The following is a 24,769-nucleotide window of genomic DNA, read 5'->3' on the forward strand; positions in this document are numbered from 1 at the left end:
CCTCAGGCTGTGGGAATTTCCTTTTGTCACACTCTGCTTGCCAGGTAAACAAGGCTGAATAAGAAGAGCAGGAAACCGGCTAAAGGAGGGGCAAATAAAGCACCGGGGAAGTGAATAGATTTCACACTCACCAGGCTAATACGGTACTCTTCTAACGAGTCACAGCTCTGCCCCAGGAACCGCTCAGGATCACTATGGATCAATGGGCTGGGAATTTATGGGAATGCAAGTGCTCTAGGTTTGAAATGATGCTTGATGCAAATCATAACAGTGGCAGGGAGTCGTTCTTCTGCTATGGACACACGATGATCTATTACGCCAGTCCTGAGAAGATGTCACTGATATAACGACTGACCTTGGAGCAAAACAACAGTAAAGAGGACGAGCCTGCTGCAATTCTTTAGGAGAAATCAAAATTTACACAAATGTGCGCGTTTCTGACACAAAGTTCAAATTAAATATCAAAACCCAGATACATGATTTTGTCAAATGTGAAATCAAAATTGAAATCTCATACTTAAACTGACTTCCATAAACATCCTTAAAATAACAGACTGATTTTCCCCTTGTTTTAATACTAACCTAACTACTAAAGCATTGTACATATTTAAATGATTTTTATTACATATATATTTTAGTTTAATTAGATATATTTATATGTATTATAGTTTAATTAGACCTAACATAAACCTCATTGAATTTTGTTATATTTATGCTTAAAAAAGAAAAGGCTATTAGAAAATGTTACTAGTGTTCTATTTATTAAAAAAGCTAATTAACTCTTTCCTTGCTAGCGTTTTTGAAAAAAAGTTACGAGCCACCGCCAGCATTTTTGATACATTTTTCACAAAGGCTTCATGGCCCTTAGAATATTTTGTTGTATTATCTGAACATGCAATATGTCAAAAGAATGAACGGACCCTCTGCTTTTAAACAAACAATTTTTATTCTAGCTTCATGCATTCCTTTTTTATCAACACTTAAATATATGGGTACGTTTCACAAAAAAAGCTAAATTTTAAGCAAAAGGCTGAGAAAATCATGTTTTTGTCAAAGACTACATCTGGATCAGATTCAGAACGATGACCAGAACATAGATGCAGTATTGCCATCAACACCTCCAAAGCTACACAGTGCTATAGCTCGTCCTGGGTCGACATTTCATTCGGTACCATCAGGCAGCTTTGATTTATAAGCTGCTTAATATTGATGCTAGCATTATTTTACATATACATCTGCTTATATATGATACCGTTTGTTTCTGCTTATTTTTCGCCTGTGTTTTGATCAGAAGATTTAGTACTCTTTCAGAAGATGTGTCATAGCACCCCCCTACCGTATAACAGTGAAAACACGGAAAGCCATATTATGCAAAATATGCAAATATTCTTGACATGATCTGGAAAATGCACATCTGGAAAATGCACATCCCGAAGCTTGTAAGACAATTAAGACACAGCAGTCAATAGACTTCACTTCTCTCATTGATATTCTGCCAAGAGAAAAATAAAAAGCAAATTAAACTCATTGCAGAAATGCTGCAGCACTCCATTCACAATACTGTAAAACACGGATGAATGGAGAACCGAGACAGAGCAGAGGAGTAAAGAGAGAGCAAACTAAATTTATGTCCTGTTGACAGCGTGCAGGTTTGTGCCAAAGCAGAAAATCTATGGGGATTGATCGGAGTAGGTGGAAGTTGTGGGTTTTGCTCTGTTCAGCTTTCCACTTGCATTTACTGCCTCTGTTACTGCAGCATCAGAAGGACCTTGATCATGGTTACAACTCTGTTAATTAAGGTGTCTGATCAGGCCTGTATAGTGGTGTGACCTTATAGCCTGAAGGCTCTCGTTTCCCTTAGTCTGGATCTTGGGAATGGCTATTAGATATTGGATGGAGCTGCAGAGCTTTTGTTTGTTGAAGCTCAGAGGTGATCTACTGAGGCTGTCCACTGTTGTGTTGACCCATTCTTGTGTGATGACTAACCATTGATCGCTGTTCCTGGATAGCATTATTTGTTTTAAGCCCCACATGTCATTAACACCCACCGTGACATTTGTTATGTATTGACCGATTGATTTATTGACTGAAGATAATACAGATTATGGCAAACAATGGGAAAGAGGCCAGAAAGCAAACAACCACTGAGTAAATATTCAGCTAACTATAAGAACAATATAAGAATTGTAAGGCTACTAACTTAACTACATTAACTATCATATTAGCACAGCATTATGTATTTATGCTCGTCCTGTAACAGACTATGTTTTCCAACAAGTAGTGTTGTGTGAAAGCTTTTGGGTGTTTGATTCATGTATAATAAAAAAACAAATACATAATGTATAGGCTACACAATGGAAATCCATTTAGAGTTAATTTAAAAATAATTCCACTTCTTGAAACTGAAACTGAAAATTCAGGTTGAGTATTGCATTGTGAGATACGGTGCCCCATATAGTGAGCTCTGGATTTACATTTTGGCACATAAGCCATTCAAGTATTCCATGCATACAAAACATTTGCATACTTTGCATATTGTACATACTGCATACTGCAAAAATAGTAAGAGTGGGAGTATGCCATTCCAAACATACCCACTGATTGATGATGACTGAGTCATCGCTCAACAGTGTTCCCAGAAATCCCTGCTTGTCAAATTATGTCTGGTTTTATGGATAAATCTTTTTTTTTATTTCTTTTTTTTTTATCTACATTTTATGTATTCCAGATAGTCAGATGTCTGGAATCCTGATTGTGTTCATGACAAATATGGTGCTGTTTTGTAATACTATTTTTTAATCTCACAGTAAACTAGCAAGTGTTGTCTCTTTAAGTAGTTTTAAACAGTTGACTGTTTTGTAAGTAGCTTGTCTTGTACCTAAAGAGGTTACTTAAACAAAACTTACCTATAGCCTACAGTAAAAGGGATTTTGTATTTATTTATTTATTTTTAATTGGTGTTACTTTTCCCTAAAAAGTATTTCCTAGAGAAGTTTTCCCTTTGTCCTCCCTTTTGCCAAATAGGTAACTATTGCCAACTTCAACACCCATAATGCACTGGGCATGTTGCCGCCCAAGGCCATTTCCACCAGTCTGCTATGGATGCGCTTACCCGAGTCAAATGCTGTCTTACCTTTGCAGGAAATACTTTTTAGCAAACTTGTAGTCTTAAAGGTATAGCGGAGGATGTTTTACTTCCTGGTGGGTAACCTATACTATTGGTCCTCCTAATTGTCAATCATTCTGGTGAATCAATCAAACTTTTCAAAAAGTGGAGAGGATAAAATTTGGAAAGATCCTCCGCTATACCTTTAATTGTGTTGACTTTTATTGTTCCCGGGTGCAAGAATTCAAAGAGTAAACGTTTAGCAGGAGTGAGTTTCTGTCATGAAAACGGTCGTTTTCATGAAAGCCCTTGCGGACAAATAAACGTGAATTTCTCAGTCCAGGTAACACGAAGAACGAGTAAATATTACATATACTGCCAACATTAATACAAAGCGGGTTTGGAAATCTTTAAATAAGCTTGTAGTTTAAGTTATATTTTACCTTATAGCTATTGTTGTTTTTTTTCCTTCTTTTACCAAATTTTTTGTCGTACCAGGTCTTACCCACTAGTATACTGAAGTTTAAAGGAATGCCTCTGCTGGCCCTTCATTGCCTGTTTGCTTTCCACAGATTCCTCCTCATGCTGTGTCATCGGAATGGTGCGAGTAGCTGGTATGCAGAGGGAAACTGTGGTATTCCCCTCACTCAGCAAACCAGAGATGGGCAGGTGAGTCAAACCATAAAGACAGCCTTGTGCAAGTCTTAACCGAGACTGACGCGGATCTTCTCATAGCTGTTCTATTTTGTCATGAAGCCTTGACCCATAAAACGAATAGATGCAGTTGTCTTTGAATATGCAGTATAACGGTTCGTATGCTGGGTTATTACTAGATTTATGGCTGCTCATTTTAAAACGTGAAAGCCCCTACCTTTCTTTTGCTGTTTTAAAGACATTATTTATTTGGTTCTTACTGTTTTATTTTTAGGCAAAGGTTCACATGTCTATAAAAGCTTAAGCCTCTGAGGGGCCTCTCGCTGGTTCCTGGGTAATGTCCCAGCAGGTTGTTATCCAAAAAGTGTAGCAACATGCAGTCTGGAACACTAAGTGCGTAAAGGTTTGTGCTGAAAGAGAGAAAGTGAAAAAACAGACACATATTCAAGCATGCCTGAAGCGGTGGATTGCCAGTATATGTTTCATCATTTAAATCAAACTAAGTCATATATTAATAGTGCATTTGGAAGCTGTACCCCATGACACACATAATACAAATGCACACTAATGCACATTCACACAATCTCATGTATGTAACTTGGTTTGTTTTCCTTTGCTTTTGCTTGGGTGTTTTGTTTTGTTTGTGCTTTTTGTATTGTTTTTTTGTTGTTTTTTTCTACTGTATTATTTTGTTTACATTCTATTCTATTCTTTTCTACAGTATATCTTTTTTTTATCATTGCTATCAGTATATGTTATTTTATCATAACTATTAATCTTTAAAATAGCTCAGTTTTGATGTAATGTGATGGCATGAGGTGACAGATGCAAATATACGTTAGCAGTGCATAATAAGTGTATTTAAGCAAGCCTTGTCTTTTTTTGTTTTGCTTTGTTTTGTGTTTAGCTTTGATTATCTTATTTTGTTTACTGTATTATATACAGTACCTCAGTTCTGAGGCATTTCGATGTAATGTACATCTAATGGCATTGGATGACAGATGCAAATATACACTTAGCGGTGCATGAAGAGTGGCATTCGTGCATTACGAAAAAGGAAAATTCACAGTGTTTGTGTAACAAACTTCAGAGCATTTGCTTTTGATTGATGCTTTAACATTGTTTGAAATAGGGTTGATTATTTCCAAGTACTTCATGAAACGTTAGACGTCACAACAAATATGTATGTCAATGACACTTGATGACACTGCTGCTTATTCTTATTAGGATGACTTGCTTCCTTTACTGAACTGTAGGAAGTGATATGAATGATGTAAAGCAGGATCTCAACATTTTTGACTTCCAAATAATAATACATATCTTGTTTTAGCTCATTTTAATGCTTGTTTTGTCTTATTTTAAATAATTTTAAGTCATCTTGAGGCCTCAGCCCCCTGATTGAGAACCACTGATCTCTATGGAATATGTTTAGAATGGTGATATAAATAAATACGTTTTACAAAATATAAGATATTATAAAGTATTCAATTTTATAACAAACAAAGGGATCACAGTGGGCCAAAAACGCACAGAGAACACATGATCATGGCCAGGATGTCATCAAATGAGTTCAGAATGAATATCGGGCCCAGATTCTGCTGTACTCATTGCGAGGCACTGACTGTACAGAACATGCACCTCATTTATCTGAAATGAACTCGATAGGGAAGGCAGTATGTTGGAAGAAGCACAGATGTGATTTGGATCTACAAAATATACTGCCTTATACCTGAGGGGTGTAACGTTAGAAGGCTGAATGGAACATCGGTTCGGCGGATGAAAAGAAGCTGCCCCGGTGCGCGATGTTACATGAGTTTAAGCGAGGGGAATATATTACAGTATCGCTCAAAACCCATCACTGCAACACTCTCTCATCTTTCACAAGGCACTAACATGCGATTCACGTTCCCCCTGCAAGCCTCTCTGGTAAGCGCCAGTGCACGCATGATGGGAAAACATGGAAGTACTTTCAGTCATAAATTCCCCATCTGCTCTTGCCACCAGAGCCAGGACTGGAGCTCTGCCGGTGACCTGACACGGCCCGGCTTCCTTCTCATCCAATCATAACCAGCTTCCTTTTTTTTCCGCGAAGCTGCGAGTCAACATTCTTCAGCCTTTTTTTAAAATAAGTTCATACAGGTGTGTTTCTTAATACAAATTTGTTTGTGTGTTTAAAGACGGCAGTATTTAGACAGATTAATAACAAGATCCAGCGGAAAACCTCTCAAAGAATGTGTTCGCGTGGAAACGGATTGCCGTTTTCCTTCTACGTTTATATTTTCATTGGCTTTTAGTTGCAATTAAGCAAATGTTCTATATAAATAAATGAGCTGGTGAATTAGGAAGGCTAATGAGGAATATCGGCATCATATAACAAACTGAATACCCAAGCTCACTGCTCTCAGGTCGCAGTCTATTTCCATCCATTTAAATTAAAGACACATCAAATCAAAATGGCAGGTTTTATTATGCTAATGGAACGGTTTTATTATTATTGTCATCTTAATGGCGAGGGTCTGAGCGTCTAGTGGCCTCGCAGTCACATTGCGGTCCGTTCGGAAGGAGCAGAGAGGAACCAGGAGAGCTTAATGAAAGCAGCTAAGACTGCTCATCAGCACTGGGACGCCCCTCTGCTGATAATTGCACACATTATGGCCTATTAGTGGAGCGTGCCACCTCTCCATGGAGTCCTGAAGAGCTTCCGAAAGGGGAGCTCAGGGCTTAGCCGGGAGAGTTGGGACAGGACAGGTCAAGGCACAGATCTCAGTTCACCATCAGACAGGATAAATCTCTTTTTCATTCTCAGTCAGACCTCATTATTGAAAGAATCAGCCAGGGGCATCTGATCTGCCATTTTATAACCTTGTTTGATTCCTTTACTTATTTTATTTTTTGTATCATTACGAATAGAGGTGCGTTCACACCATGTTGGAGTTACCGTACTTAAATTCCGAGTTGTAAAAAGCATTCATGTCCTCGTAAAACTCATAATTTTAACTTGTGAACTGAGAGCTTCTGACTAGAGGTGCGTTCATGCCATTTTGGGATTACCGTAATTATAAGAGTCTGGCTTGTAAAAAGCATTCAGGTCCTCGTTGAAATCGTAATTGCAACTTGTAAACTTGGAATTTTTTGAGAGCTCCGACTTGTACCATCACCACTGCAAATTAATTTAGCCGTTTATAGACCTTATGTAGCCCCGCCCCTTTCAGCGCTGCGCTCGTTGTCTTTTGACTTCCGGTCTGTATTTTCACAGCGATCTCGCGTATTTATGAATGAACGGCTCATTTTAAAATCTTCCCGGTCTACTGACATTTGTTAAGACATCTGCTTTAAACATTATAATCCTCATGATAACTTTCGTTAACTTTACATTAAGTAAATCCACTTACTCCTAGACAGAAATGCCATACAAATATACAGAGCGACCGCAAAAACGGAAGTTCAAAGACAATATTCTAAAGATGGCGGCGCCCTTGTTTCTCTGGCGCATAAGGTCTGTAGTGTTGCATAATTCCGAGTCGGAGATCAGAGTTGAACATCACATATTGTCATTTCGTAATTACTGTAATTATGACATGGCTTGAACGCAGCATTATTCCACCTGACGGCTGTAACGTAATGCTCACTCAAAATGCCAACGTATGAGGACATGAACAGCTCCAAGTAGAATGTCCAGGTTGTCATCTAGTAATTATGGGAATGGCGTGAAGGCAGCATAGGATGGTGAATAAAGTACCATGAATGGTGAATGGAAAAATATTCCATCAATGTGCATCAATGTGCACAGCAATTTAACCATGCTAAAATACTCTGACAGAGTTTCCTGCAATACTACTTATTTAGCACCGCCGCAACACCGATTCTGAATCTAGTGTGAATGATGGTCAATTACAGAACAAATGATGTTTAATTTTTTGTGAATCCAATTCCCAGAATGAATGAATCTTATGAGCCAGTTCTTTTTAATGAATCATATGTTTACAGCACAATTAGGGTACGTTCACTCGACAACGGTGAACTAAAAACGGAAAAGTTAGCTTTTTTTGCGTACAGATAACAACGTTGTCAAAACGTTGCATGTTATTTCACTGGATAAAGTGTGATGCGAGCAAAAATCTCCGACATTAAACTGATGCCTTGTACCGACACGAAGGACAAATGCTTTGAAAAGGGCACTTTGTCGCGTCCAGTGTAGACAGCCTTTAGCTGTTGCAGCCCAATGCAGCGTGAGCGACAATGGTCGCGTCCGGTGAAGACACGGTGTAAGGCCCATGAGTTTTGTCAGTAGTATTTAATAAAAAGTAAATTAGCGGTTATTTTAAGTTATATTACAAGGCCCTTGTTAAAATATTTAAGTATTTATGTAGTATGAGGTCAATTATTGGTACTTCAACTGATCTTCTTGGCTTGAATTAAGTGCAGGACTTTTATTAAGTTTTAAGGAATTACGTTTTTATGTTGCCGTGTGATATTTTAATATTGGGTGACATCATTTGAGCTGTACCTTGACTTTAGGTGAATTGAGGCCACTGGAAGCAGCTGTTTCAGTTTGTCTGTCTCCTCAAGTGTCTGGTTTTCATAATCCTCACAGTTCCAAGTACTGCTCCTCTTTGCCTCTTTTCTTTCTCTCTCTCTTTCTTATTTGAATGTTGTAAGTTGGTTCATCTATAATTAAACATTAAAGAATATAACTTTTTTTTCCGGCGTGGGGGTTGCCTGTGGATATTGCTTGCATATTACAACATGAAAAATCTTGAGAGACTTAATTTAGTTTCTACTTTCATAACATCATTTTCCCCTCCAGTCAGTGATTATATCACACATACAGGGTATCCCCTTTAAATGATGTATGAAAATTAGAGGAATCTTTGCAGTTCCTCAGATCAAATAAAAATAAAGAAAAAATGAAGAAAAAAAAACTTTACTCTATGTTCTTGGTAAGTTGAAGTAAAAGTGAAAATCTTCAAATTCATGGAACTTTTGGTTTCAATGAGCAAATTAATCTCTGTTATATGCTTGCCTGAATCTCTTCACAGTGATTTCCATAGAATTTCACAGAAGTGTTGCACATCTGCTGCCTCTTGCATGTTTGTTTATTGTATATTATAGATATGTGATGATATTTCAGGTACTAATAATGTACTCTTAGTACTCTAACACATTTGAACATATTTAAAACAAATTCCTGTCCCCATGTTGAGAGACAAGTGCAGAGGCGTTGTGTGCGTTGCTCTAAACTAAATGTGAGCAGGCATTTACATATCTCACTAGCACAAAAACAGATTCAGTATTCCTCAAAATGAATAAAAACAGTGAAATGCAAACACAGAATATTACGCAAACCTGCTATAATTAAATATGTTAAATAACAGAAATTATACTTTATGTATTTAATCTTACTTTACTACCCACTGTCTTTGCTGCTGACCTTAGATGATCCAATTCAACCATACCAATAAGTGAAAATGTGTGTCACATTTGTGTTTCCTTGTTTTCTTTCTTCTTCTTTTTTATTGCTGCAGCAAAAGACAGACAGACAAGACATTTACATATACATAACATTTTCTTTATAAGAACATACAGTCATGTTTCTACATATGGTTCTCTCACTGCATGATATGGTGTCACCAAAGTGTGAGAAAACAGGAAGCAGCGAATGCTTAGTTTCGCGAATGCACCCGTCCTGTCACCCTGTCTGTTACAGTGGAAGCGCGTTTGAGGCTCGCTCTGATCTCAGATGGTGTGTTTCTGGCTTCATGCTGTTTGACTGTGGTGCTGCTGCTCACTGATCTTTACAGCCCAGGCTGGATTGCGGAGGGATGGGGGAAGCAGGCTTTAATTGAATTGTAAATGGCCCGGCTGGGGCGGGCGGCAGATGGGATGCAGGACCCGGCCCTGCAGGATGGAGTGGGTGTTTTAGTGGGCTGAGAGGAGAGGGATTGGGCTGAGGGGGAAGGGTGGGATGGCAAGAGGCCCGTTACATGGAGATGACCAGATCCAGAGACCCCTGTTGAGCCGGTGCACACTGCAGATGAGAGAAGTCCTGGAGAAGGGCCAGTCTCTCTCTCTCTCTCTCTCTCTCTCTCTCTCTCTCTCTCTCTCTCTCTCTCTCTCAGTACTTCTGCTGGGGCTTAACGTTCTATCAGCTTGGCCTCTGAGCTACTCCACGTGCAAGGCTACATCTGTTTCTCAAATTAAAGTGATCAAGATGTTGCTTTAAAAGCTCTGTTTCTTAACAAAATATGCGCAAGAATTCATTATTTCTAACTAGTCGTTTGAGTGATATATGTTTTAGTATGATGTGAACCAGCTGCGCAGTCACAATTTAAGTCAAAGTTAGTTTATAAAGAAATGCATTTTCTTTGGTTTGTGATTATAGTCCAACTTTACATGTATTGACAAACCCTCAAAATAAGAAAAGCAGTTTTAAAAGTTAAAAAGGGTAATGTGGGAAACCTGAAATTGCTCCATCCCATGCAAGTTTAGATTAACATTAATTGCTTTGTTTTGTGATTGATCTGAATTGTTGCTGTTATAATCACATTTAAGTTGAGATTGAAAGTGTAAAAATGTTCCAAATGATCAAATCTCAGAGTTTCTCAACTGGTGGGTCATGACCCAAAATGTGCGGCAGGTCTGTTCTGTTCTGTTCTGTATTAAGCTATTATCAGCACACTTATGCTGTTGTTTTATGCATTTAAAAAAAAAAAAAAATCTTTGTTTTATGTTGCACCCTTTTTGTACACACTGTAAAGAAAAACCTGTTGCCTTAAATTAAGGACAATCAACTTTGTTTGTCATTTCAACTTAAATTACATTAAACTGACTTAAATAAGTTGAATCTTGTATAACTTGAAAATGTATTAACTCATTTTGATGAGTTAAAGCAATGTAAAAAAGTCATAACTTATTGATCATATCATTTTTTTTTTTTACAGTCTAACAACATATTTCCTTGTGATTTAAATATTTCTTTATTTTTGTCAGGTTTTTTTTTTTTTTCGTAAGGGTTTAGTAAATCGAGGCAATCGGTTTTGCTTCAGAACCCACTTTGTACACTGTGATTTCTGCATTGTTTATCATATAAAATAAAATAAAAATACTTTCAAACATTATCTGCACAGGCCCAACAACAACAACAATAATAATTGTAATGGTAGCATTATTATTTGGCCTTTAAATTCTTAATATTTATATAATCATGTTAATTTATTTTATGTGATAAACCATTTTAGTTACAGTGATCACAGTGTACAATGTGGGTTCTGAAGCAAAACCACTCTGCTTAATTCACCCAATAGAAAACAAATGGACAAAAACAATAAAAATCTCTGTTATAAAGCACTCGTCCTGCAACAGCTAAAAAATCACATGCACTGAAAGAAGTTTGAAATGTGTGTTCTTCAGAAAGAAGAGAATTACAGAGGAAAGAGTGAAGCTCAATGAACCCGAACAGAGAGAAAAAGGGGGAAAAACATGGAGAGTGACAGAGAAAGAGAGAGAGAAGGTTGGATTTAGTTCTCCTAAGGGAAATTAGAGCTCTGTCAGCAGGGAAAATGATCCCAGTCTGCCCTCATCAGGTGAAGACGATCCTGAAACACACACTCTGCTCTGCTCTCTCTGTTTCCCCTCTCTCCCTCTCTCTCCCTCTCTCCCTCTCTCTCTCTCTCTCCCTTTCTCCCTCTCTCCCTCTCTCCCTCTCTCTCTCCCTCTCTCTCTCTCTCCCCCTCCCCCCCCTCTCTCTCTCTCTCTCTCTCTCTCTCTCTCTCTTTCTCTCTCTAGATTTAGTCTGAATTCTGAATATTTGATCGCAGATTACATTAAAAATAGAATTTTGCGTAATGTTTTAGTGCAATTATTATTATTTTTTTTTATTAAAGTTTAAGTATTATTTTGTTTTCCTAAAAAGTCTAATAAATTACTTACAGTAATAGATATCTGTAATGTTGTTCAGTTGTATTATATGGGTTGTTGACATGGCATTTTTCACACTGCATGATCATTTAAACTGAGGTATAAAGGAGCTATTGACCTTTAACCTTTACAATTATTTTTTTGTTGGTGTGGTGTATTTAGGTTATTTTTTACTTAAATAAAATCTATTAATATAGATGGTATTACATAAAGCAATTTTTTGGTTTACATTTACAATTAGCAAATACATAGGCCTGCTTTCACAAACAGGGCTTAGCTTAAGTCAGGATTAGTCCCTAGTTAAATTAGGATTTTTAAGTAGCCTTAGAAAAAAAAAAATATTACTGGTGTGCATTTTAGAGCATTTTGTGCATATCTTAAAATATGTCAGTGCAAGCTGCTTTCAGTTAAAACAGCTCAAAATAGCCTTAAGCCTTGTCTGTTAAACCAGGGGCCAGTTGCATAAACATAGCCATTATGTTAATACTGTGTCTTAAGAACTAGTATGATCAACTAGAAGTTAGTTAGGGGTAATCAGTCTTACTGTTCCGTGTCAAATTAGACCAATCTACGTTTTTATGTTACTGACTTAAAAAAGTTATTAACAGTCTTAAAGAATAAAATTGGATGACTAACTTGTAAGACTAGTCTTAACAGTTTATGAAACTGGCCACAGGGGATACATTTCAACATAACATTTGGATGATTTAAAGGTTAATGAATATTTTGCACCAACTACCCATATTACACTGCAAAAATAATTGTATTATAATATTTTTAAACATTTTAAACCAAGATACATGTACTTAATAAGCAAAATTACGTTTATTTTGTATTACTTTTCAAGTAAATGTATGTTGATGTATATTGTTTTAGTTTTTTTTTATAGAAAACAAGACAATTATAAGCAAAAAAACAAACATTTAATGCAGTGTATAATATAATAATAATAATAATAATAACATCTCTAAATTGGCAGCACATGTGAAAAAACAAAACAAAACATTATTAATAAAGCTGTGTGTACTTTATAAGCATCACTTCTTTAATTTCAGTGAAAACACAGCATGCCGTCCATTACATGTCTTTGACAGCAAATGGCTGAATTCATGTCTTCTCACGCACTCACACCATGTCCCGAGGCTTGTGTCTGCTTCATCTCTACCTCAACTGAACACTACACTGTTGCTCGCACACTGAAAGTCTCCTGTGTTTACCTCAGACGCTCACATTTATATTCCCGTTATTAATAGGAGAGGCTGCTGTTGCCAGATAATTAACCCGGCTTATCTGTGTGTTTGAGAGCTGATATTTGTTCACCTGTATTGATGGATAATGCTGGGGTGCGAGAGCCCGTCTGGCAGCTGAAGATGCGGGCCAGAAGAGGGATTTATTTACACATCACGCCGGAGAACAGCGGATCTCACCGGTGTGCCTGTAACCTTTTCCACTAATGAAAAAAAATACTAATAAAGCACAATAAGCCCAAAAGAGGTTCTTAGAGCTTCATGTGTGCTGTAATATGATGGAGAGGGTGTGCTGGGATCAGATGACCAAGCCTTTGATCCAGTAGGAGGAATATGTTTTTGGACCCATGGCCCTTATGACTGTCTTCTGCTTTATGAGTGACTGACATGGTGGGATTGGGGTCGCCAGAGATGCAGATTGTGTGGCAGGAAATTTCTATAAAATATATCAAATGTTATATGTGCAGGTTAGACCTGTATATTAAATACAAAGCTTATTTTTTTTATGGATTTAGTTGTGTGGTTTTGTGATGAGCTCTGATGCATTGATCATTTTTTTATGGGCAATGCAGATTTGAATTCAGCTTGCAACCTTTCCAGAACACGTTTTGCCTCTTTTTCACATTTACTGCCTACATGAAAATCCATTTCCATTTCCAAGTTTGTATTTATTTTCATTGGAATATTTCAGCTGAAATTTATATTTGGATATCATTTACTCATTCCACATATTTTTTGAAAAACAAACATATACATTTTTGTGGATCCTTTCATACAACGACAGTTCATAGTGAGCACCGCTGCAACTGCAATAAAGGCAAAAAACACCATGATATTAGAGTATTAGAAAGTATGAGAAATGTCATTTTTGGAGCTTGAAAATGACTGATTATTCAAATAAATATATTTGCATATTTAAATATATATTTTTATGTTCTACAGAAAAAATAAAATATCAAAAGTACATCATTTTGGAGCTTGTAAATTATTGAATGGTTCTTCTAAGATGTATATTTTTGTGTTTCACAGAAAAACTAAAAAGCGAGTTTGAAATCAAATGAGGGAAGTGCAAAAAAATAAGCATCTTTATTTCTTGTATTGTAAACAATCCCTGTAAGAGTGACTAAAAGAAATAAAATAAAATCATCTTCTTGTATGCTTTTTTCTTTCGTTCTTTTTTCAAATTTTTTTTAAAAGAAAGAAAAGTCCCTCAGCACAGTTCTAGTGGTGTATTTAACATTTCAAAGTCTCTGCACTCATAAGGGCATATGCTAATGGGGAATATGAAACAGAAAGTTGGTCGTTGGAGAGTTCTTCTACCTTCTGAGCAAGAGCTTTTGGATTTGAATGGCGGTATGATCAACACAGCCTCAGGAGTCATGCTCGCTGCGAATAATTTCCCAGTGTGCCACACTGATGAGACGGACACTATGACTATGTTTTTTTCCATAGCTGACCTAGTGATCTAGAATGGCTCTCTCAGCTGTTCTCACTGTGGAATTATGACCTGATTCTGCAGAATGAAGGTAAATAAACAGAGGTAGACAATAATATTGCATGGGATCAAAAGAAAGGTGGATTTCCTTTAAGACTAGATGCTCAGCAAGCATTGATTAATAAGAAGCAGGTGGATTGTAGCTCTGAGAAAACAGCTGGGAAAGGAGTGAATGTGTTTGTTAAACGTGTTGAGGAGGGACTCACTTTCCTCTGCTTGTCATATTTTGTTCATTTTTATCTGTCTGGATCGAATTCACAGTCATGCAACCACCTTCCCAATTCTATGATGTTGTTTGTGTAAATCTGTTTGGACACTAGAGCTTTGAACTGACAAGAGCATGTTTCAGACAATATAAAGCTGTTCATAGCAAAAGGCCTTCTTTTGTGGAGGTGGAGGTGGAGGTGGGGGGGGTGACGGACTTGAGACCATCCTTATGAATGTACTGAGCCCTATGAATTAAAGTAATATGGAACAATGCACTATAAAAACACAATTGTTGAATTATAAATCTATGAATTGTTGTATAATTTACGATGAAAAATAGTCAAAGGATATTCCCATAAGTCCCTTCATGGCACTTGACAGCATTTATTGATAAGAATGGAATGCACGTATTAGTCTTGGCGGACTAGATCTACTGAACGAGTGAAGGTTACTGCCGAAAAATGCACATAAATACAGTGAATAGAATGCAAGCTGCTGCAAGAAAAGTAGCGAGAGCCCCCTAGCAGATCTAGGCAGGTGGTGCTGGGGAAGGTGGAGGGCTAGGAAAAAACTCATGACGGTTCAGGATGGAAATAAATAGGTTATGTAAATAGAACAAAAATAGGTTGTATAGATTGAACAAGATGATGTCAATTTTTTTCTTATTTTGTGTAACTATCAAATTATTTAATTTTGAACTGCCCTTCGGAAGAAACAGAAGATAGGCTACTTAATTGTTTTCCGGAAGACACCCCCTTTCATGTTTTCAGCCCCTGGCTCTTAATGCATCGTGTTTCCTTTTTTTTAATAGATGTGTTTGAGTCCCTCAATTGTCATCAGTGTGAAAAGCTGGATCTCTAAATCAGTCACTGCTGGAAAGGGTTCAAATATGCAAAATATGCTGGAAAACTGGAGAATTTGCAGGATCTGAAGGATTTCGGCTCAGAACGGCTCAGGACAAACGAGACTCATGAACAACCATGATCGTGGATCATCCAGGTAAAGTCACACAGTATTAAGAATCAAGGGTATGTACACTTTTGAACAGGGTCATTCTTATTTTATTAAAATAATTTAAAAAAATCAGATTCTGCAAGGTAAACGTTTGAGTACATACCTTTGCCACTGACTTGATTTTGTTTTTTCTTGTGTAAAGATTAATCAAATAAAATAAAAATGATGTGTTCCACTGAAAAAAAAAAAATACCAGCACAGGACTTTAAAACAACATATAAAGGTGAGTAAATAATTACACAATTTTCATTTTTGGGTTAATTATCCTTTTTAAGAGCCCATAATGCATTGCTGGAACTCTGAGATGTTTTTGCTCTGTTCTGAACAGAATGTCTTCTGTTTGCAGCAACGTGTTCAAAGAAAGGCAATTCCAGGTAACGTTAATAAATTCAGGAATCACATTGTCTTGTCCCTGAACATGAGCTTGACATTCAGATGAGGACACTTCTCACGTTCTGTCTGATGAAGTGGATATAATGTGTGTCTGGGTGGTTTAGTGTGTGTGAGACAGAAGGAAATGGGTGAATGACACAGTTTTCTGATAAAGTGAGAACATTGAGTTTGAAAGAGGCCTCTGACTCATGTCTCTCTCATTTCCTGTTTTTTTTTTCTTTTTTTTTTCTTTTTTTCAATCTTTCTGGGCTGAACAGCTCCTCAGTCAGTTTTTATGGCTACTTTGTCCTCACCCAGACCGTGCCCTCCTGCGTTTGATGGCTCTGTTCCTCTATTATGGCCTGTGCTGATGACTGTGTTCATTGACATTGCTCTGTGGTGTAAAGTGAGGACACATAGATGGCCATCATTGATCATTTCACAGACATGTAGTCGCTGCTTATAGCTAATGGAAAATAACACTAAGGTTTAAAATCATTATTATTTTTTAAAATTTAAATAGACCTAGTAAGGAATTTTGAATTCACTTTTAAATTTACGTTAAATTGGATTTTAGCTTTGGCGTGTAACGCAGTTCTATTAGCCACTTTGGCGGGTTGAATTTTATATATAATATATACATTTTTCAATTGTAGTCTTTTAAAAAGGTATCTGAAATAATAAACTAAGTGCAATTAAGTGTTGTCAAAAATATTGAATTTTCAATACATATTGATTATCGAAACTGAAATATCTGAAATGCTTCCAATACTCATTTTCCGCAGAATAGATAGGCTACACAATACCATCTGTGCTTTCTCGTGCTCTCATCTCTCCGACAGCGAGCTCTCTGACACACAAACCCGCCTCCGCTCACTCACTCATTTCATTTGCTCTGGATGAATATTTTTGGTGTCGCGGGGCTTGAATTTCGGCGTGGAATTGCACATATTGCGCATAGTTTTACTCATTCCCGCAGATTCTGCTTACACCCAAAGTACGCGCACATAAAGCCACCTCTCAGTACTAAATTGAGTTCTTTAGCTGCTTGTTGAGCTTAAACAGTTAAAAACACACAAAATAATGTCAAAATGCTGGTCTTGGCGAGTATTCACCTAAACACAGGTATGTTTTAAGTGTACGTAAACAGTTGAGAAAGAAAACGCATGTGTAACAGTATAATGGATATAAAAAATATATATATATCAGTTTTTCCCAAGGGTATTGACTTACCCTTACTGAATGAGAGTATTTAAAACAATCTTACCCACCCTAACCTTTTGAATGGTAATGCAATAATGATTTTGGGGGACTCATCTAGTGTTATATTTGCAACCTTTGTAGGAATCTTGTATTGAGTTATCTTGGCCAAACCTCTGTGCTTGATATGCTCTCTCATCTCCCTTTCCTGGCAATTGCTTTGTATATGGTATCCTCTTTCTTCCGGTTGGTTATACAGTGTCTGCTTAGAACCAGAGGTGTAAAGTCCAGGTTCAGAAAGTAAAAGGCCTCCTCAGTATTTTGTTCCACTCACCTGGATTTGCTAATTAGCACAGTTTTTCAGCCAGGAGATAGAACTAATTAGTGGGTGGAATAAGCATATAGCAGGACTTTTACTTTCTGACCCCTGGACTTTACACCTCTCGAACATACATTTGCTAAGTACAGGTAAATATGTACTTTAGTTCTCTGTGATGACCTAGAATAGTCTATTATAAGGTCTTTTTTAGATTAAGCCCATTGGTTTAACAGTAGAAATTGATGTGTGTCATGATTGTACACAACTTGGTCTCTACAGCTCCATTGAGCCACAGCTGGATAAGTTGCCAGTATAATTTCTTGAAAGATGTGCTTTGTTCTTTCCCAGAGAGTATGAAGTAATACATTGCTGTGTGGATGCAACAGGCTACGAGGATTCAAACATTACCCAACCAACAAAGTAACTTGCAGCCACATACAATAAGATGACATTTGCCTTTCGGTGTAGTTTATGTCCGTTTTTTTAATACATTTAATTCAGCAAAGAACTTATTTTTATATGTCTATTCAGTCCAGTCACTTTAAAACCTAATGGCATGACCCTCCACAATGGGCCTTATGATTTGGGGTGTCAATCGCATTCATAGCACAAACCGAGTTACATACTTTCTGTATGGGCTTGTTCAAATCAATAACCTTACGAATGAACATTAGTAGAAGTGATGCCTGTCTTTTATCATGAAAAATAAGCTTTTAAATATATGTTTTTTCTCATCACCCTTTTCATACAGCATCTGCTTGCAACAAGCGGAGTCCTGTAAAAGTTCTCAGGTACTCTTGTGCTTTGTTCAAGGCCGATCGATCCTGTTGTCTGCTGTGTCAGACGGCGAAGGCTATTCTGAAGTGTTTTCATTTTAAGCCCGGTGCTGCTGCTGAAACACTTTTCTATCTCATATTGATTTTATGTGTCAAAACCCAAACCCCTGCTGTTCGGAATGTTCCAAGACATCGGGTTGGTCTGGGTCTATGGTTCGCTTCTGACTTTGAGGCAGCCAGTGCATTTGAGTTGGCTCACTGATTTTCAAGGGTGGTGCGTTGTTGATGTTGGCCGGAGCTTTGGGCCGAAGTTAAGCTGACTGAATGAATGAAGCAACACCATCTCCACTAGTTTACGCACACACACACAAACACACACGTTTCATTCACCCCTTACTTCTGTTGTCGGTTGACATGGCATCATGTGTAGTTCGTTATGGATTACAAGGGTGGGTGATTTAATTTACCCTGATTTAATCTAGCGAAGTTTAAGATTAATTTGGATCAACACAGATTTATATTATATTGTTTTCCTCTAAATGAAATATGTCCTCTGGCCTGTAAGGAAATCTCAAATGCACATAAATAATCCATTACTTTGCATCTAAAGGCCTATACTGTACATTTCCAGCCCACAAAGCTTTAGCTCAAAAGATATTTAAACAGAAAAACAAACCTGCTTTTGACAATTCAAAGAACTGTAAAGTGACTGTGACTTCAATGCACATCCAGAATGCACAGAATATATGTCAAAAAGTGATTCATTATTTATATATTCACTATTATATATTCATTATTTTCCATTTCTACATATTCATTACTTTACATTACAGAGACTGGTTGGATTGCATTGTGACAAGCTGGCATTATGTCAAGAGCTTCGACTAATTAATTTAAGTGCATTCACATTATGTTTTCCAAAAATGCTTTCAGCAAAGCTTGAAGATGACAGTTTTTCACATTCGCCTGAAACTAGTTCAGCTTCAGTTGTAAATAGAAACCTTCTATTTCCAATCAAACTGGCTTGCGTGGAAGGGTTGGGGTTATTTTCATTATATCTAGCCGGAGGGGCTCGACTGAAGGCTCCTCTCTTTTGTATTCCCTCTTCCTCCCAACGGTAGCCTGTGGAGAGGTCACGCTAGCTCAACAAACAGACGGTCTGTCTGAAAATGGGGCAGTATTCGCATTCGGATCCATCCCACTGTAATACTATGCTCGCTTTCCCAGTGATTGATTGGGCAGGGTGGTTATTTTGGCGTTTAACAGCTGAACAGCTGGACATCTCTAATTGGAAATTTATGGTATTATTTGATGTTCCAGGCCACAGCAAACCCCAAAGCAGTCATGCAAAGTTAGAGCGTGTTCTGTTGTCATTTTCATCATAGCATTATAAACTCCTAGAAATATGGAGACTTAAGGAGAGTTCACACTGACATTGTTTTGAAATGATCTGAAGTCATTCTTGTCAATGAGAGTTTGAATTTTCTTCAACATGAGTCACAATGACTGTTGGCGATGGGAAAAAGAGCTGGGAAAAGTTTATGCAAAAAAATGCAGCGACATAATGCACCGACTACCAATGGGAATGTAGACATTAATCCTGCCAAATGTATGTTCCATTTGGGGAATTTAATGCTCATGCTTGCACTCGTGCACACACGTAACGTACATGAGGCTGTACGTGATTCAAGGCCGTGATATACTCACTGCATTTTTCCCCCATTCTTTGCTTAGAAATAAAAAGTTGGAAATACCTTTGCTGCGGTATACTGTTAATAGACGTCCAGATGCCGTCCATGCTGCTGAGAGTTTAGATGTATTATGTTAATACAGTATGTGCAATAAATATGTCCGTTTTCCGAACTCATTCTTTTCCCTTTTCCCATGCACATCAGCTCAGAGAAGTGTTTTGTTTTAAAATAAAATTATGAAAATATTCAAAAAGTGGAAATAAAGTGCCTAAAGATTATTTAATAGTGGTAATAGTGTTTAACGGGTACACTCTAAAAACACTCCTACATTTACCCAGCCCTTGGGTTGAAAACAACTGGGTTGTTTTCAACCCAAGGGCTGGGTAAATGTAGGACAGATAACATACCCAGCAAATTGGGTTGTTTATTTAACCCAGCATAATGGGTTGATTTAACCCAGCATAGTTGATACACTCTAAAAACTGCTGGGTTGTGTTAACCCAATTTTGGGTCAAATATGGTCTCACCCAACGTTGGGTTAAAAAATGCAATTTAAAAATGGACAAATTGCATTTTGGACAAAATCAAAAATGGACAAAAATGCTATTTAAAAATGGACAAATTGCATTGGTTACATTAAAAATGTAAACCAACGGCTGGGTTTGTCCATTTTTTAATTAAATTTTTAACCCAACGTTGGGTGAGACCCAAAATTGGGTTAACACAACCCAGCAGTTTTTAGAGTGTACATTTTTACTATAATACTAGCTTTTTTTTTTTTTTTACTTCATACATGAATTAATGTCTACAGATTAACTTAAATCTTCTAAACTTTTTTTTAATTACTCCATACAACCACTGGATTGCATGATAATTCCTTTATTTTCAATCATATTTTACAGTGTAGTATATTTTATATCATTTTTAATACATATTGCCAACATGTAAGCTCGTTTAACAAATATTAGAAGTAAGAATTACACATTTATAAGTATTTCAAGTGTAATCGACCAATCTCTGTTGTCCCATTTCCACTGTAATGGTGCTGGATCTCGTGCCGGAGCTTGTATCATTTTCAGCGGGGGAACTTCTAACTTCAGACCGCCGCCCTGGGTTTCACTCGTGGCCGAAATATGCGGCGACAGGCTCCATAACCTGTCCATAAACAATCAGTTTACAGTTCTGAGAAGAACATATTTTAACATTATACATTTATATATATTCTGTATCTTTTTGAATAAAATCATAACAACTTATGCAAGGCATAGGCGTTTCTATCACAAGAAAAGATCGACGCAACATTTGTTTTGGTGCCACTGTATGTTGCTTTGCATAAAATTAAAATAACGAATTTATAGATAGTACATAAACCTGAATTTTACCGAACTCATGCACCATTTTGACGGAGCTGCACTGCTCTCTCCTGAAGAGGTCGCAAAAAGCCCTCAATAAATAACTCAATCCCTGGGTTGTTATGTCTGACCCAAGATCTGGGCAACACAAGAAAACTACCCAAACACGGGGTTGTTACTGTAAGTCTGACCCAGGAGCTTGGTAACACCAAAATTACCCAAATACAAATTTTTTTTTTTTTTTTTTGGTACTACAATAGACACTGTTGCATATAGTATCTGCTACTTTTTAACTATTTACTATATAAGTATTAATAGCATCTAACAACTATTTAAACTTGGGTAGCACTTTATTTTACAGTCCTGTTCCCCACTTATTATAGTAAGTGCAATAACTGTGTAATAATAAGTACTAACCCTGAGCCTACCTTTCAACCTAACCTTAACCCATGTAGTTACCTTATATTACCCATTACTTTCTTAGGTAAGTACACTGTAAGTGCAAGTACTTTAAAATAAAGTGCAACCACTATCTGTACTTAAAAGAAACAAATATAATATACAGTATACTATATTTGAAGAGTTCAGATGCAAAAGCCTCTAAATGCCATCTGAAATTTTCTTCTAGAATGATCATTTTTATCAAGCTTGTATATTTAAGTTCAGTAATTTCACTTAAATTACAATTAATAGGTAATTTTCATTGCCATTTAAGTGAAATTACTGAACTTAAATATACTAGCTTGATAAAAATGATCATTCTAGAAGAAAATTTCAGATGGCATTTAGAGGCTTTTGAATCTGAACTCTTCATTTATTTATCAATAATATACTATTTCACTAATGATATCATGCATGACATCACTACTTGTGGGCGGAGCCTGTCTCATGGTTCTTGGAGGGGTACGCCGCTAGGTAAGCAGTCTTCAAAGGGCGCCTTCATATTTTGCCTCTCAATGCTTTATCTTATACTTTCTCCACGTACAAATCATCACATCCCTATCTAATGCTAAAGACCTTCGTCTTATTACCATCCTGTTCCACTGCCCCAACAGAATTTCACCTTTGATTCATCGTGAGACGGTTCAGAGAAACATGTAATTATTTTCTCTCGCCCTCCCCAAGATCAAAGCAAACGTGGGTGATTACAGGGAGTCTGAGCTCTTTGAAGATGTTACATGTGTATCAGTTTAGTTTGTGTGTGGGGGGCAAAGAAACAGGTCCGCCTCAACTCCTCTGTGACCAGGGCCCGTCACTCACCCCGACACACCGACTTCATTTGCTCCTCTTGTTTGCTTTTCACTTTTCTTCTAGAATATACAGTATGTCGCTTTCTTCTATTTTCACAAAAGGTTCAGGGTCTTTCATTTTTGTGTGGTCTTATTTCGGTTTATCTATTTGGATAAAAGGATAGGGTGGAACCCAAATGTAATGAGAGACGGGGGTATATACGGTGATAATGAGTTGTGTTGTGGTCTTTCATAAAGTAAGATTCTTTGTATTTTATGAACGCAAAATATTTTTGCCTATTTTTTTTTTCTCAATGGCTGCACATCAAAAGATAATATAATCTTTAATAATACATATGAGTTACAAAGGGACCAGACTGTGACTTAAAAAAAAAACTATAGTCAACACTGGTGAAATCTAGTTAGCTTTGTCTGAGTCCATGCAGTTTCTTCAGGTATATACCAGCTTGTTATGTGTGCGGCGTGGCAATGTTTCTTGCACAGAACAACACACCCAGCACAAGATGTCCGATTTGCCAAATTGTTTTCAAAATAAATAGAGCCTCTAATGAACTGGTTCTTTTTAATGTCAAAGATTTACAAAACAGCATCCAGTTAACAGATTGAATTAGGCTACGTTCACACTGCAGGGCTTAATGCTCAATTCCGATTTTTTGAAAAAATTTGATTTTTTTGCAAGGCCGTTCACATTTCCAATTAAATGCGACCTTTTGTGATCTCCTGTGTGAACGTGAAATGACCCAGAAGTGACTCGCATGCGCAGAAGAGTACTCAACGGTCAACGACGTCACTTTTTGTTTGCGGAAGTAGCTAAACTTTAACTGTGATTCTCTCTCACACACACACACACACACAAGCGCGCGCAGCGACCGTTACACAAGAGCCAGACAGCAGCCGCTGACCTATCTAATATCAGATTCAGCACAAATAAGTTAACATAACGTATATATAATGGCCGTGGGCTTTTTTATTTTTATTTTTTTATTAACGGGCTCGTCGAGGTCGACCCGTTCGGCAGATTTACATCAGCTCGACGAATATGCAGTCCGTTTTCAAACCGACGACTACTTCAACGCAGGATTATGACGTTTTTCGCGTATCAATGACGTGCGGGTCGGATAAATGCGACCTGGCCGTTCAGACTGAAGTCGCATTTGAAAAGATCGGATATGTATCGGATTTGGGACCACATACCCAAGTGGCCTGGGTCGCATTTGAAAAGATCGGATCTGTGTCGTTCAGACTGTCATGAAAAGATCAGATACAGGTCGCATAGGGGCAAAAAAATCGGAATTGGGTCGTTTCAGCCTGCAGTGTGAACGTAGCCTTAGACTCAGTCAGTGAAATGTTCAAAGCATTATTAAATCAAACAGTGAATCATCTTTTCAGTGAATCATCTGTGCATCATGTCCAATTTGAAATGATTCGGGAACTGTTACTGTGATGTATATTTTAGGACTGGTTATCACTATGAAAATGTGTAAATAAATACATATTCACAATTGAGTGTTGAATGTTATTCTATAAAAAAAAAAAGAATAATGAAACATTCAGATATTTTATATAAAGATAAAATGAAAAGATACATTTTTGTATAGATGAAATGATTTGGCTAGATGATGGATCCATAATCCATTTTTTTTAATACTGTAAATCTATAATTTACCAACTTTAAAAAAAGGTCTATGGCTTCCAAATGTTTATTTTATTTTTTTATTATTAATTAAATGTATTGTCTTTTTATTAATTTAATTATTAATTTATATTTTACACTTTATCTGTCTGGAGCCTTGTCAAAGCAAGGTGCAATTTATCAAATAATTGTCAAAAATATAGAAAGCAGTTAGAAAGGTACTTGCGATGGTGCTTACAATATTTATTAGACTGTTGCTGTAAGTCTGGCATTATAATTTCATTTCCTTATCCGCTGATTTTGCCATTTGCTTTCTCCCACCTCTCATTTATATTAAAATCTGTCCTTCAAATCGCTATTCTAGGATATTACGCTCCTGATGGGCTTTCATTTGTAACCATAGAAGGCTTATGTCAACCGACAAGCAGACAAGCGGGCTGTCTGCTCAAATAATGAATGAATACATTTTGTGGAAAGAGCTATTACAATTCCTCCAATTTTTATATTTCCATATAGTGTTACACTATCGTTACCGT

The sequence above is a fragment of the Leuciscus leuciscus genome (assembly GCF_965113295.1).
Source record: "Leuciscus leuciscus genome assembly, chromosome: 17".
Taxonomy (NCBI): Eukaryota; Metazoa; Chordata; class Actinopteri; order Cypriniformes; family Leuciscidae; genus Leuciscus; species Leuciscus leuciscus.